The sequence below is a fragment of the Poecile atricapillus genome, chromosome 28 (genome assembly GCF_030490865.1).
Source record: "Poecile atricapillus isolate bPoeAtr1 chromosome 28, bPoeAtr1.hap1, whole genome shotgun sequence".
Taxonomy (NCBI): Eukaryota; Metazoa; Chordata; class Aves; order Passeriformes; family Paridae; genus Poecile; species Poecile atricapillus.
Window position 1 is genome coordinate 4,614,922 of NC_081276.1, and position 11,069 is coordinate 4,625,990.

General features: G+C 60.4%; 1 protein-coding gene across 1 annotated transcript in view; it reads right to left on the minus strand.

Annotated features, from left to right (window-relative positions):
- SCAMP4 (secretory carrier membrane protein 4) overlaps positions 1 to 11,069 on the minus strand; it is a 138,267-nt gene that overhangs the window by 47,150 nt on the left and 80,048 nt on the right. The gene's annotated exons all lie outside the window — the stretch shown is intronic.

Sequence of the window (11,069 nt, forward strand, 5' to 3'; positions counted from 1 at the left end):
GGGATGTGAGATGGCCCCTCCAGGTGGAAATGCCACCTGCCTTTGAGGGGATCCTCCAATCTGGGGTGAAAAGAGATTATTTGGAAATTTTATTTTGCCCCCAAATTGGAATATTGTGGAAATACTGCAAAAAGATAGCCCGTGGCTCAGGGCCACCACGATGGTGGCCTTGTCTTTACCACCGATAGTGAGGCTGTGGGGGCTGGTGACACTGGAGTGTCACCCTGGGGGGAGGCAGAGGATGTGCAGGATGTGCAGGCAGGTGCTCACTGGGTGCCAGGAGCATCCCCCTCTCCAGGGCTCAGCTGGGATGACTGTGGGACCCCAGGCTGGGGCTGGTGGCAGGAAAATGGTGCTGGTCGAGGTCCTGTCCTGGCTGCCCACTCAGGGCTCTGCAGCTGCTCCCTGGGGAAGGGGCTTGGAAGCTGCACAGCCCCTCAGCGCCATCCCTGCTGCCAGGACAGACCCTGGTGCTCAGAGCACCCACTCATCCCTGCTGGGCACCCACCCTCCTCATCACCTGTGTGGGTGCCCAGCCCTGACCACAGGGGGTCCAAAACCCTGGGAATGGGAGAAGCAGGAGCGGAGCTGACAGCACCTGAGCTGCTCCAGTGTGTGGTGCTGCCCTGTCCCAGCCGTGCTGGAGCCACCGCCGGGCTCCCTCCTCCCGCCCCCGGTGGCCCGGGCTGCCCGTGGTGCCCGTACCTGGGCGTCCCGTTCCAGAGCCGATCTGGAGGCTTTAGTGCAAGTTAATCCCAGCAATCCCTTAATTCCAGGGACCGAAATAGGAAAGATCAGTAGGTCAGTGGGAAAAGCTCTTGGCCAAAGTTAACATGTTAATGCAGAGAGGAGGCGAGGTAAAGAGCAGGGAAGAGGAAAGTGCCCAGCGATCTGCTCCTGGCCCGCCCCGTGCCCGGGCTCTGGTCACTCTGCATCCCGATGTTTTGGGGATGCCAAGCACTGGTGGCCCAGGAAGGTTTGGCAGCTCCCGGTCTGGTGCAATTTTGGGAAGGAAGGAAGGAAGGTTTTTCCCCTCTCACCAAACATCCCAAGCCCAGCCCTCGCATCCCCGAGGCCATCCCGGTGTGTTAAATCCCGGCCTCCAGAGGCGAAAGGTTGCGCATTAGTGCCTGCGCTGCTGAGCAGCCCTAATTAGGGCTTGGCAGGCGCCCGCCTTGGCCCCGTAAGCACCTTTTTGGCTGCTGCTCTGGAAAAAGCCATGCCCGAGGGCTTAGCTTTTAATACAGCCAAAGCCCAGGTGAGCCACCCACCGCTGCTGGCACCAAGGGACCGGTCCCAGCCCTGAGGGGCTCAGCTCTGGTTATGGGTCCCAGCTCTGGTTATGGGTTCCAGCTCTGGTTATGGGTCCCAGCTCCAGCTGTGGCCTCCAGGGGCTTCACCTGGTGGCCCCACACAAGGCCCCCAGCCCTGCAGTGCCAGTGCTGCTGCTGGTGCATCCCAGCAGGAACCTTCCAGGGCCTTTCCCTGCATCCCCAGCTGTTTTCCCTTGGGGTTGGGTGCTTTTGGGCAATAATATCGCTATGGGAGCAGTTTCCTTAAATCCATCTTTGTTACCACAAGCAGCTTAGCACCAGAAACTCTCTTCCTCTCTGTTCTTTTAATACGATCCCGGCTTAGCAAAGCCCCGGGCTTAGCCACTGCCCCTGCAGTGCAAGTGAGGAGAAGAGAATTAAATAATATGAAAGGAGAAAACAAAGGGCTCTGCTTGATTTAAGCAGCTGGAGGTGGGGTGGCAGCAACCCAGCCCTGCCTCGGGGGAGCCACTGGGGTTACCTGAGGAGGGGGATGCTCAGTGGGATGATGCAGGGTGGGGCCCCTGTGGGATGCCTCGTTTTTGCAGGTCAGTGGGTCAGGGATGCTCTGATGCTCTCAGCCATTGCTCCTGCTGACAGATCCCAAGGGAGGGATCAAATACCTCACTATGCTTCCTGGTGGCAAATATTCCCATTTTCTAGGGTTTTTCCATCTTGGGTTCTGCCAGAACCAGTGAACGGCTCAGGAGAACTCGGTGCCCTTTGCAGAGGCAGCATCACACCAAGACATGGGCCTTCAGCACATTTCCCACCCCAGCAGAGCGGGACGGTGCTCCCCGGCTGCCGGGCAGACCCTGCTCTCGCTCTGTGCCCGTGGGCTGGGGGTTCTGCTCGTCCCTGACTCCCAGCTGGCCGGGCTGGCTCCCTTGGCTGCCACCGTGGCTCACCTTGGACTCCGCTCCCGGCACAGCCCAGCGCCCGGCTGGGTTGCTGGGGCGACGGGCTGGTTTATTTACCATCGGGTCTGCGATAAGGAGTGTGAAAGGAGAGGAGGAGCACATGGTGTCCAATGTGCCTGACCCACTTTTCCATCGCCCGGGCATTGCTCGCCCTCGGCGATTGGATTGCAGCGGCTGCGGAGCCGCCGGGGCTTGGGGCGTCCTTCCTTCCGAACCCCCTTTGCTCTGGCTCGCTTTGGAACGCAGGAAAAGCATCCCCGGGCACGGGGAGCGGTGACGGGGATGGAAACCCGCGTGGGATCTCCACGGGGCCGCTCCCCGTGGCCGTCCTTGGTGCGGCCCCCGCCGGCGCTGGCCCAGTGGCCCAGATCTGCCATTCCGCATGGCTTCCCCGGCTGTCCCCGGGGCTGGGCCCGCCAGGCAGGGCCCTCGCTCGGCGCCTCGCGCGCCCGCCCGCTAATCCGACATGACTCTTCCATTAGAGACGAGATGCCGGCAAAGAGCTTTTCGGTGTAGGAGTTAACTCCTTCTCCCACCCCGCAGCTCCCTGACCTGGAGCGTGGGCTCCGGCTCCGTTGCCTGGGCTCTGCGGGATGGGGGGGTCCCCCCGTTGTCACCCCCAGCCTGGTGGGTGGGCTGGTTCCCCGGGGTTCCTGACGTGCATCTCCCATCCTCCTCCTGTGAGAATGAGGGACGGGAGCAGAGACCCGGCGCTGAGGAGGCACAGGGCTCCAGAGAGGGGCTCCATGGACCCCCCAGCCCCAGCCCTGTCCCTGTCCCTGGCTGCAGCACAGCCGCTTCCCTTATCGATCTTCCCTGTTGTTAATTATCGGCTCCAATCGAGCCTGATCAGAGCCACGGCTCCCTGCAAAAACCCTGTTGTGATTTTGGCCATTCCTCCCCTGCCCTGAGGTGCTGGGGTTGCTGGGGAGCAGATGGGATCCAAAGGGGAACTTGGGGAGCTGGGTGGGATTTGGGGTGCATGTCCTGTGCTCCCTAAGCAGGGTGACCCGGGACTTAGGGGGGACTGAAGGACGGGAGGAGCCCAAGCCAGGAGCCAGCACATGGGCCCCTGAATGGCACAAATGTCCCAGAGCAGAGGTGCCAGCAGCTCACATGTGACACTTGGGGACAGCAAGGGTGGCTCCGGCAGAAAAGGAGGTCGAAACAATGCAGGGTCTGCTCTCCAGGATCAACCACTGCCCCAAGGACAGCAACATTCCCACACTGGGGCAGAGCTGTCCCTCATGTCCCTGGACCCCAGGAGCCATTCAGGGCAGTCCCCAGTCCCCTGCTCCAAGGACAAGCCCCAACATCCTTCCAGAAGGGAAGCAAAGCTGATCCTGCCTGATGCTGAGCACAGGGGAAACATCCACACACTTCCTCCTTGTGCTGCTCCATTGGATGAAGAGAAGGATGGGCACCCATGTCCCCTGGCCACCCTTCCCATCTGTGTGCTCAGGGCCGGGGTCAGTCCCTGGATGGAGTCAGGAGTGCACTGATATCCCATTCTCTTGCCTGAGGTCCTGGAAAATACCCTAGACACGGGTGTTTCCCAGGATACAGAGGGGAAACTGAGGCATCTCTGGAACCGTGAGGGTGCTCGAGCCCTATCCCTGCCATGGTGGGCTCCAGCTCAGGGGACTTCAGAGGCAGCCACCCCCCAGCAGCCCCCCAAAGCAGAGCAGGCAGGGAGTACTCAGGAAGGGCTCCAGCCCAGGGGGCTCGAGAGGGGCTGGGGAGGGGCTGCTCTCCCCTGATGTTCTCATTGTGTGCAGAGATCGCTGATGTTCTCACCATCACCTCCCCCATCCCTGCCCTGTCACTGGCCTGGGGACCTTTTGCCATCCTGGGCTGGGTGGATTCAGGCCAGGATCCTGTGTAACGCTGGCCGTGAGCACCTGGCTCACAGTGGGGATGTCCCAATGGAGAGCTGACCTGGATCCCAGCCACCCGTGTGGCCGTCACCTCCCGTGCCACTGCACGGCCCTGGGACAAGGGCCTCTAGCGAGGAAACAACCCTGCAACAGCCAGAGAGGACAGGACTGGGGACAGCCACTGTCCCTGTCCCTCGTAGTGACACCAGGAGAGCCCAGCCCAGGGTGGGCACTTGAGGCCCCTCTGTGGTGCTTTGGGACTCAGAGCAGGGGACAACCACTGAAGCCAGTTTGGGAGGTCACCCTGGAGACCCCCAGCCCAGCACCCAGGGTCTCCTGATCCCCCCAGAGTAGAGAGATGTCCAAAAGGACATGATCTCTCCTCCCAGCCTGGGCCAAAACATGCATTGATTATTTTTGACTCTTTGGCTGCAATTCAGGGTCATCACTCTTCCTCCACACTGGACAGCTCAGACTCCATGGCAGGGTGGGGCTGCGGTGGCAGTGGATGAAACCATCCCCAAAATCCCATTGCAGAGCCCCCCATGAAATATTCAGGCTGCTCTGCACAATTCCCACCTTGCTGCCATCGAAAGCACCATGAATATTGCAGGTGGGCATTAAAGTTTCAGGGCTGCCATGTTTCAGGACACTGTCACCACAGGAAATCCCTCTGCTGGGACATGTCACACCTTCACCAGGCTCCAGTGACCTCTTTCTCGCTGGTTACCCCAAAAACCAGATTGGTGGTGGTGATGGGCACAGCCTCCACACTTCCCACAGCTCCAGCCCCCCGTGGGGTGAGAACCCTGGGCAGTCCTTGAAGTGCTACAAGAGCAAACCAACATGAAGCTCCTCACTGTGTCCCTGGAATGGACTGGCACAGTGCAGGAAAGAGTTGCAGGAGGTCCTGCAGGACTGGGGAAAAGCAGAGCTCATGGTCACCCCACCCCAAGGCTCAGCCATGGTCCCCAGTGCTCTGACAGCAGCGTGGCCCCACTCCTGCATGGCCCATCCAGGCAAGGAAGAACTCCCTGAGCATCTCTGAGGGTTTCAGTCTCCATGCCATGATCTTTCCAGGTCAGTCCCCACCAGAAGGGACCATTCCCTTCTCATCCGCCTGCTCTCATAACTTGGCTCTTCCCGTGTTTATATAACAGCGATGTCTCCTGCAGACCGGGGAGAGAATTGGCCGGGGAGAAATAATGAGGATAATTCAAGTCATTTGGGAAGATGAGGTTTTCGAGGTGCCCAGCGTCTTCCACCTTTTACATGTTGTCTCTAATCATCCGCAATCTCGGATGGCCATTGATGGAGCTCGTTGCTGTGGTGACGGATGAATAGCCCTGGGATTGTACCATGCCAAAAAAGTGCTGTCCTTTCCATCAAAACAACAACAACAACAAAAATATCATTTTGTTCAGGAAATTAAGCAGTTTGCAACCAAATAGCAGAGTCTGAAAAGGCTCCTGTGTCTGTCCCTTCCTCCTGGCTCCCGTGGCTGTGTTGGGTTTGTCAGGAACATGCCCAGCGCTCCGGAGGGTCCTTTGTGTGCGCCAGACAAGGAGAAGGTGGTAATTGCAAGGGGGTTTCTAACCCACTGAGCCTTTTAAAAGGATTTGATGCCCCCCTACACCTCTCTGCTCAAACAGATGTGTGTCACACAGGCAGGGAGCGCAGGGCCGGGGGCTGGCGCAGCACTAGGTTAATGTGTTAGCTGTGCACGGCCGGGATCCAGGGAAGTGTGGATGATCAGTGACCAGGCAGGGTGTCGGGGCTCAGGTCCTGCTCATTCCACAGGGAAGCAGCAATTCTCAGTGCTGAGAGCCAGCATGGGGCTCCTGAGCTGCAGAGAAGTCAAGGCCAGACAAGGAGCACAGAGCTCCTGCCCTTGTCAGCCTCTGTGGTTTTCCATATAAACTCCCTCCCAGATAATAAGAGCAGAGCTCAGTTTTCCTTCCTCCCCAGATGCTCGGGAAGCATCTCCTGGGGTGGCTGCTGGAGATGCTGCTCTTGAGCTGTGCTGCTGGATGTGGGTAGCCTTGGGAAGGGGAGGCTTTGGGGTCTGCCCAGCCAGGGATTGGTTTGACCCTCCCAGTACTGGAACCACGCTGCCGCGTCTCAAGCTGTACATTGCAGGTGTTTGTGTAACCCCAGACTGGCTTGGGTTGGGAGGGACCTTAAATTTCATCCAGCCCCACCCCTGCCATGGCAGGGACTCCTTTCATTGTCCCAGGTTCCTCCAAGCCCCATCCAGCCTGGCCTTGGACACTTCCAGAAATCCAGGGACAGCCACAGCTGCTCTGTGGAACTTGTGCCAGTGGCACTGGATCCCTGTGTTGTGACACAGCGTACGTCCCATCTGTAACCCCGGTTACTGCTCTGGGCTGTGTTTGGAGCCAGAGGTTTGGTGCCTGCTGCCATCTTTGGTGCTCCCACACACCACCCACCAATGATGGAATCATAGAATCAGAAAATCCTGGAAATATCCTGAGAGGGAAGAGACCCACAGGGATGATCAGTGCAGCCCCTGGCCCTGCCCAGACCCCCCCAAGAACCCCACCCTGAGCATCCCTGAGAGCGCTGTCCAAACGCTCCTGGAGCTCTGGCAGCCTTGGGGCCGGGCCCATTCCCTGGGGAGCCTGGGCAGTGCCAGCACCCTCGGGGGGAAGAACCTTGCCCTGAGATCCATCCCAAGCCCTGGCACAGCTCCAGCCCTTCCTGGGCTCCTGTCCCTGGCCCAGAGCAGAGCTCAGCCCCTGCCCCTCCGCCTCCCCTCGGGAGGAGCTGCAGCCCCCGAGGAGCCTCCCCTCAGTCTCCTCTGCTCCAGCTGAACAAACCGAGTGACAGCGATGGTGTAACTCGGAGCTGTGTGACTTTGACATCCATCCTGCAAGAGTGTAAGCAGCCAAAAACGCGAGTAGGGGAGAGCACAGCTGGCAGCCTGGGAGAGCCCTGGGGAGCAGCAGGGTCGGAGCCAGACCCCGCGCCTTGGGGCAGCGGGAAGGAGGAGGGAGAAGGAGGGATGTGCACAAGGAGAGAAAACATTTTAGATGACCTGAGGAGGAGAAATGCGCTAAGATCCCACAGCTCCAGCCCCTCGTGGGGCGAGAGCCCCGGGCAGTGTTTTGCCAGCCGTCCCCAGCGCCCTCCACCCTCCCTGGGCTCAGCGAGAGCCAGATGGAGACACATCTTGGCTGCACGGAGAGCGAGGCAGCGGGGCGGGCTGGGGAGATTAACTCCACGGGGAAAACAAGCTCAGCAGACCCCGCGGAGCTCAGGACCCGAGTGTGTGTGTGTGTGTGTGTGTGTGTGTGAGCACACGCTTGTGCCCAGAGCACACACGGACAGAGGGAACGAGGCGCTCGGCTGTGTTCGTGTATTTGTGTGTTTGACAGAGCTGGTGAGCCCGCTCTTCGCCTCGGAGGGGCAGCCGGGTATTGGCGATGTGGCCTCATCCTTTAATTGCTCTGCTTTGATAACAGTGATAATTGGCTGGAAATCGATACTGTTTTGCTCCTGTTTCTCTCATCCTGTCTCACCCAGCCTCCCCTCCCCTCCCGGACGCCGTCGTGCTCTCTTTATGGGTGACATTTAAAGGCTCTGCCACAGCCATTAGATAACCCAGGCGGAGAAGATGCTGTGGAGAGGGCTGATGCCGGCAGGGATGGAGGCAGCTCCCCTCTCCTCTGCCATGGCTCAAGGACAGATGGAGGCGATGCTCCAGCAATATGTCCTGGTGCTGTGGGAGTCACAGGAGTGGGGGCTTGGTGGATTTGGGGGTGAGGGGAGAGTGGAGTGGGGAAGGGACAAACCCAGGCTGTGTCAGGCAGGAATTCCCTCCGGCTTTGGCTCTGAAAATTGTGCCAGAGCATCACGGGAAAATGTGTATTAATATCGCACTGCCCGGCCTGCCCTGCTCTGTGTGCCCCCTGCCTCCCCAGCACGGTGTCCCCAGCTCCTGCCACGCTGCCCCAGCCACAGGTGGGTTCTCAGAGCCCCCGAGGTCAGGAAACTCCCGGCCCCCTTGCAACTGCCCTCGGAGCAGCCCCTGTGCTCCACCTGCCCAGCTGGGGCTGCTGGGGCTTTGTCCTCCCAAAAAGTGCCCTTATCCCCAAAGCTGAAGGGCCTGGGGAGCAGGACAGCAGCACCAGAGGGTGCATGGTAGAGCCCCAGGAGCCAGAGGCACATTGGGTTGGAGGTGGCAGCCCCAGGGCCCCCGGTCTGCAATAGCCAAGGGACCCTCATTAGCCAAGGGAGCCTTGTTAGCTGAGTGACTGTCACTAACAAAGTAGGGTCCAGAGACCCCCTCTGCAGGGCTGGCTGGAGCATGGGGCTGGCAGTGAGTGAGGGATGCCTGGGAGGCTTCAGGTGTGTGAGATACCTGTGCCCCCACCTTCCACAGGCACCTCTATGCCCACCCCCTCCGGTTACCAGTGCACACATCTTCCCTGGTCACTCATGCACACCATCCCCATGTACGTGTGTGCCCACCTCTATGGGAACTTGTGCACCCATTGTCTCTGGATACCTGTGTGCTCACCTTCTCTGGGTACCTGTGTGCTCACTGTCTCTGGGTACCTGTGTGCTCACCTTCTCTGGGTACCTGTGTGCCCACCATCCCCGGGTACCTGTGTCCCCATCATCCCCGGCTACCTGGGCACCCACTGTCTCTGGGTACCTGTGTCCCCACCATCCCCGGGTACCTGTGTGCTCACCATCCCCGGGTACCTGTGTGCTCACCATCCCCGGGTACCTGTGTGCTCACCATCCCCGGTACCTGTGTGCTCACCATCCCCGGGTACCTGTGTGCTCACCATTCCTGGGTACCTGTGTGCTCACCATCCCCGGGTACCTGTGTGCTCACCATCCCCGGTACCTGTGTGCTCACCATCCCCGGGTACCTGTGTGCTCACCATCCCCGGTACCTGTGTGCTCACCTTCTCTGGGTACCTGTGTGCTCACCATTCCTGGGTACCTGTGTGCTCACCATTCCTGGGTACCTGTGTGCTCACCATCCCCGGTACCTGTGTCCCCACCATCCCCGGGTACCTGTGTGCTCACCTTCTCTGGGTACCTGTGTGCTCACCATCCCCGGGTACCTGTGCACCCACCATCCCCGGTACCTGTGTGCCCACCTCTGGGTACCTGTGTGCTCACCATCCCCGGGTACCTGTGCACCCACCATCCCCGGGTACCTGTGTGCTCACCTTCTCTGGGTACCTGTGTGCTCACCATCCCCGGGTACCTGTGTGCTCACCATCCCCGGTACCTGTGTGCTCACCATCCCCGGTACCTGTGTGCTCACCATCCCCGGGTACCTGTGTGCCCACCTCTGGGTACCTGTGTGCTCACCACCCCCGGTACCTGTGTGCTCACCATCCCCGGGTATCTGTGTCCCCACCATCCCCGGTACCTGTGTGTTCACCATTCCTGGGTACCTGTGTCCCCACCATCCCGGGGTACCTGTGTGCCCACCATCTCTGGGTACCTGTGTGCTCACCATCCCCGGTACCTGTGTGCTCACCATCTCTGGGTACCTGTGTGCTCACCATCCCCGGTACCTGTGTGCTCACCATCTCTGGGTACCTGTGTGCTCACCATCCCCGGTACCTGTGTGCTCACCATTCCTGGGTACCCGCGCTCTCGTCCGTGGGTTCCTGGTGCCACCTGGTGGCCGTGCCCGGGGTGGGTGCCACGGGAAATGTCCCCACCTGTCCCTTTGCGCTGCCCCAAGGGCTCCCCGAAGGGCACCCCGAGAGCCGAGTGCGGCCCGCGCCTCTCCTCAAACCAAAACCGAGCCCCATCCCGCACCCCAGCCCGCCGGAGCTCAGGGCTCAGCTCTTTGCACTCCCCCTGGGCAGGGAGGCTTTGGGGGGACTCCTGAGCAGAGCTTGGCCGTGGCTTCCCGGGGGTTTTGCTGCTCGGTGCCCCCCAGCCCCAGCACAGCTCCGAGTGGGCGTTTTCTCCTGCGGGGTCTGCAGCGGGGGAACCCCATGGCGATGGCAGTGGGGAGGACTGGACCCCCGACATGGGCTTGGAGGAGAGTCCTGGACCCAAACACGGACACACACGGGCTCGGAAGGGAGTCCTGAACGCAAGAGCTGGGCACGAGCTCAGAAGGGAATCGGCCCCATGACCAGCTGGGTCACCTGAGCAAAGATTGATTGAATAAACCCTCACATCATCCGGTGTTTGGTGAAGAGCAGCAGGAACAGTTTACAGCCGGGAACCCCTGGAGCATCCCTCCCATGCACACTTTGGATGGTGTACGGCCCCAGACACCAGAGCTGGGGGTCCCAGCCCCTCTCCTCCTGCTGGGGTAGAGCTGGCTGCATCCCGTCCCTCTGGATGGGGTGGGAGAGTGCTGTCCACCCTCTCCCCCAGCAGTTACAGCCATGCCCCAGTCCTCTGCCCTGCAGTGTCCCAGTGTCTACAGTCACGCAATATCTGTGTCCCAGCCCCTGTAACTTGAGGGATAAGGGTCTCACCCCCCTCCCTACAGCCTAGGTCTGATTGTGACCCAGCCCACACAGGGGGGCTCTCAGACCCCTCTCTCTACAGGGGAGTCTGGCTGTGTCCCACCCCATATACTCACATGAGGGTCTCAGCCCCCTCAGCTATAGATGGGGCACATCTATAATGCCGCCCCTATAGCCAAGAGGGGCAGAGCTCCCTCCCCTACAGCCAGGGCACATCTATAACCTATATACCCCAGTCCCTATAACCAGGGCCCCACAGCCCTGGCCTCTATCGCTAAAGCACAGCCATACCCCAGCCCCCTCCCGTATGCCGCAGTCCCTATGGCCGGGGCGGGAGGTGTCACAGCTGTCCCCGCTATTCCCGGAGCACACCTATGCTCTTGTTCTCTCAGCCAGGGGGGTCACAGCCCCCTCCCCTATTGCTGGAGCACACCCACACCCCAGCCCCCTCCCCCGCACCCCCGCCCCCGTACCCGG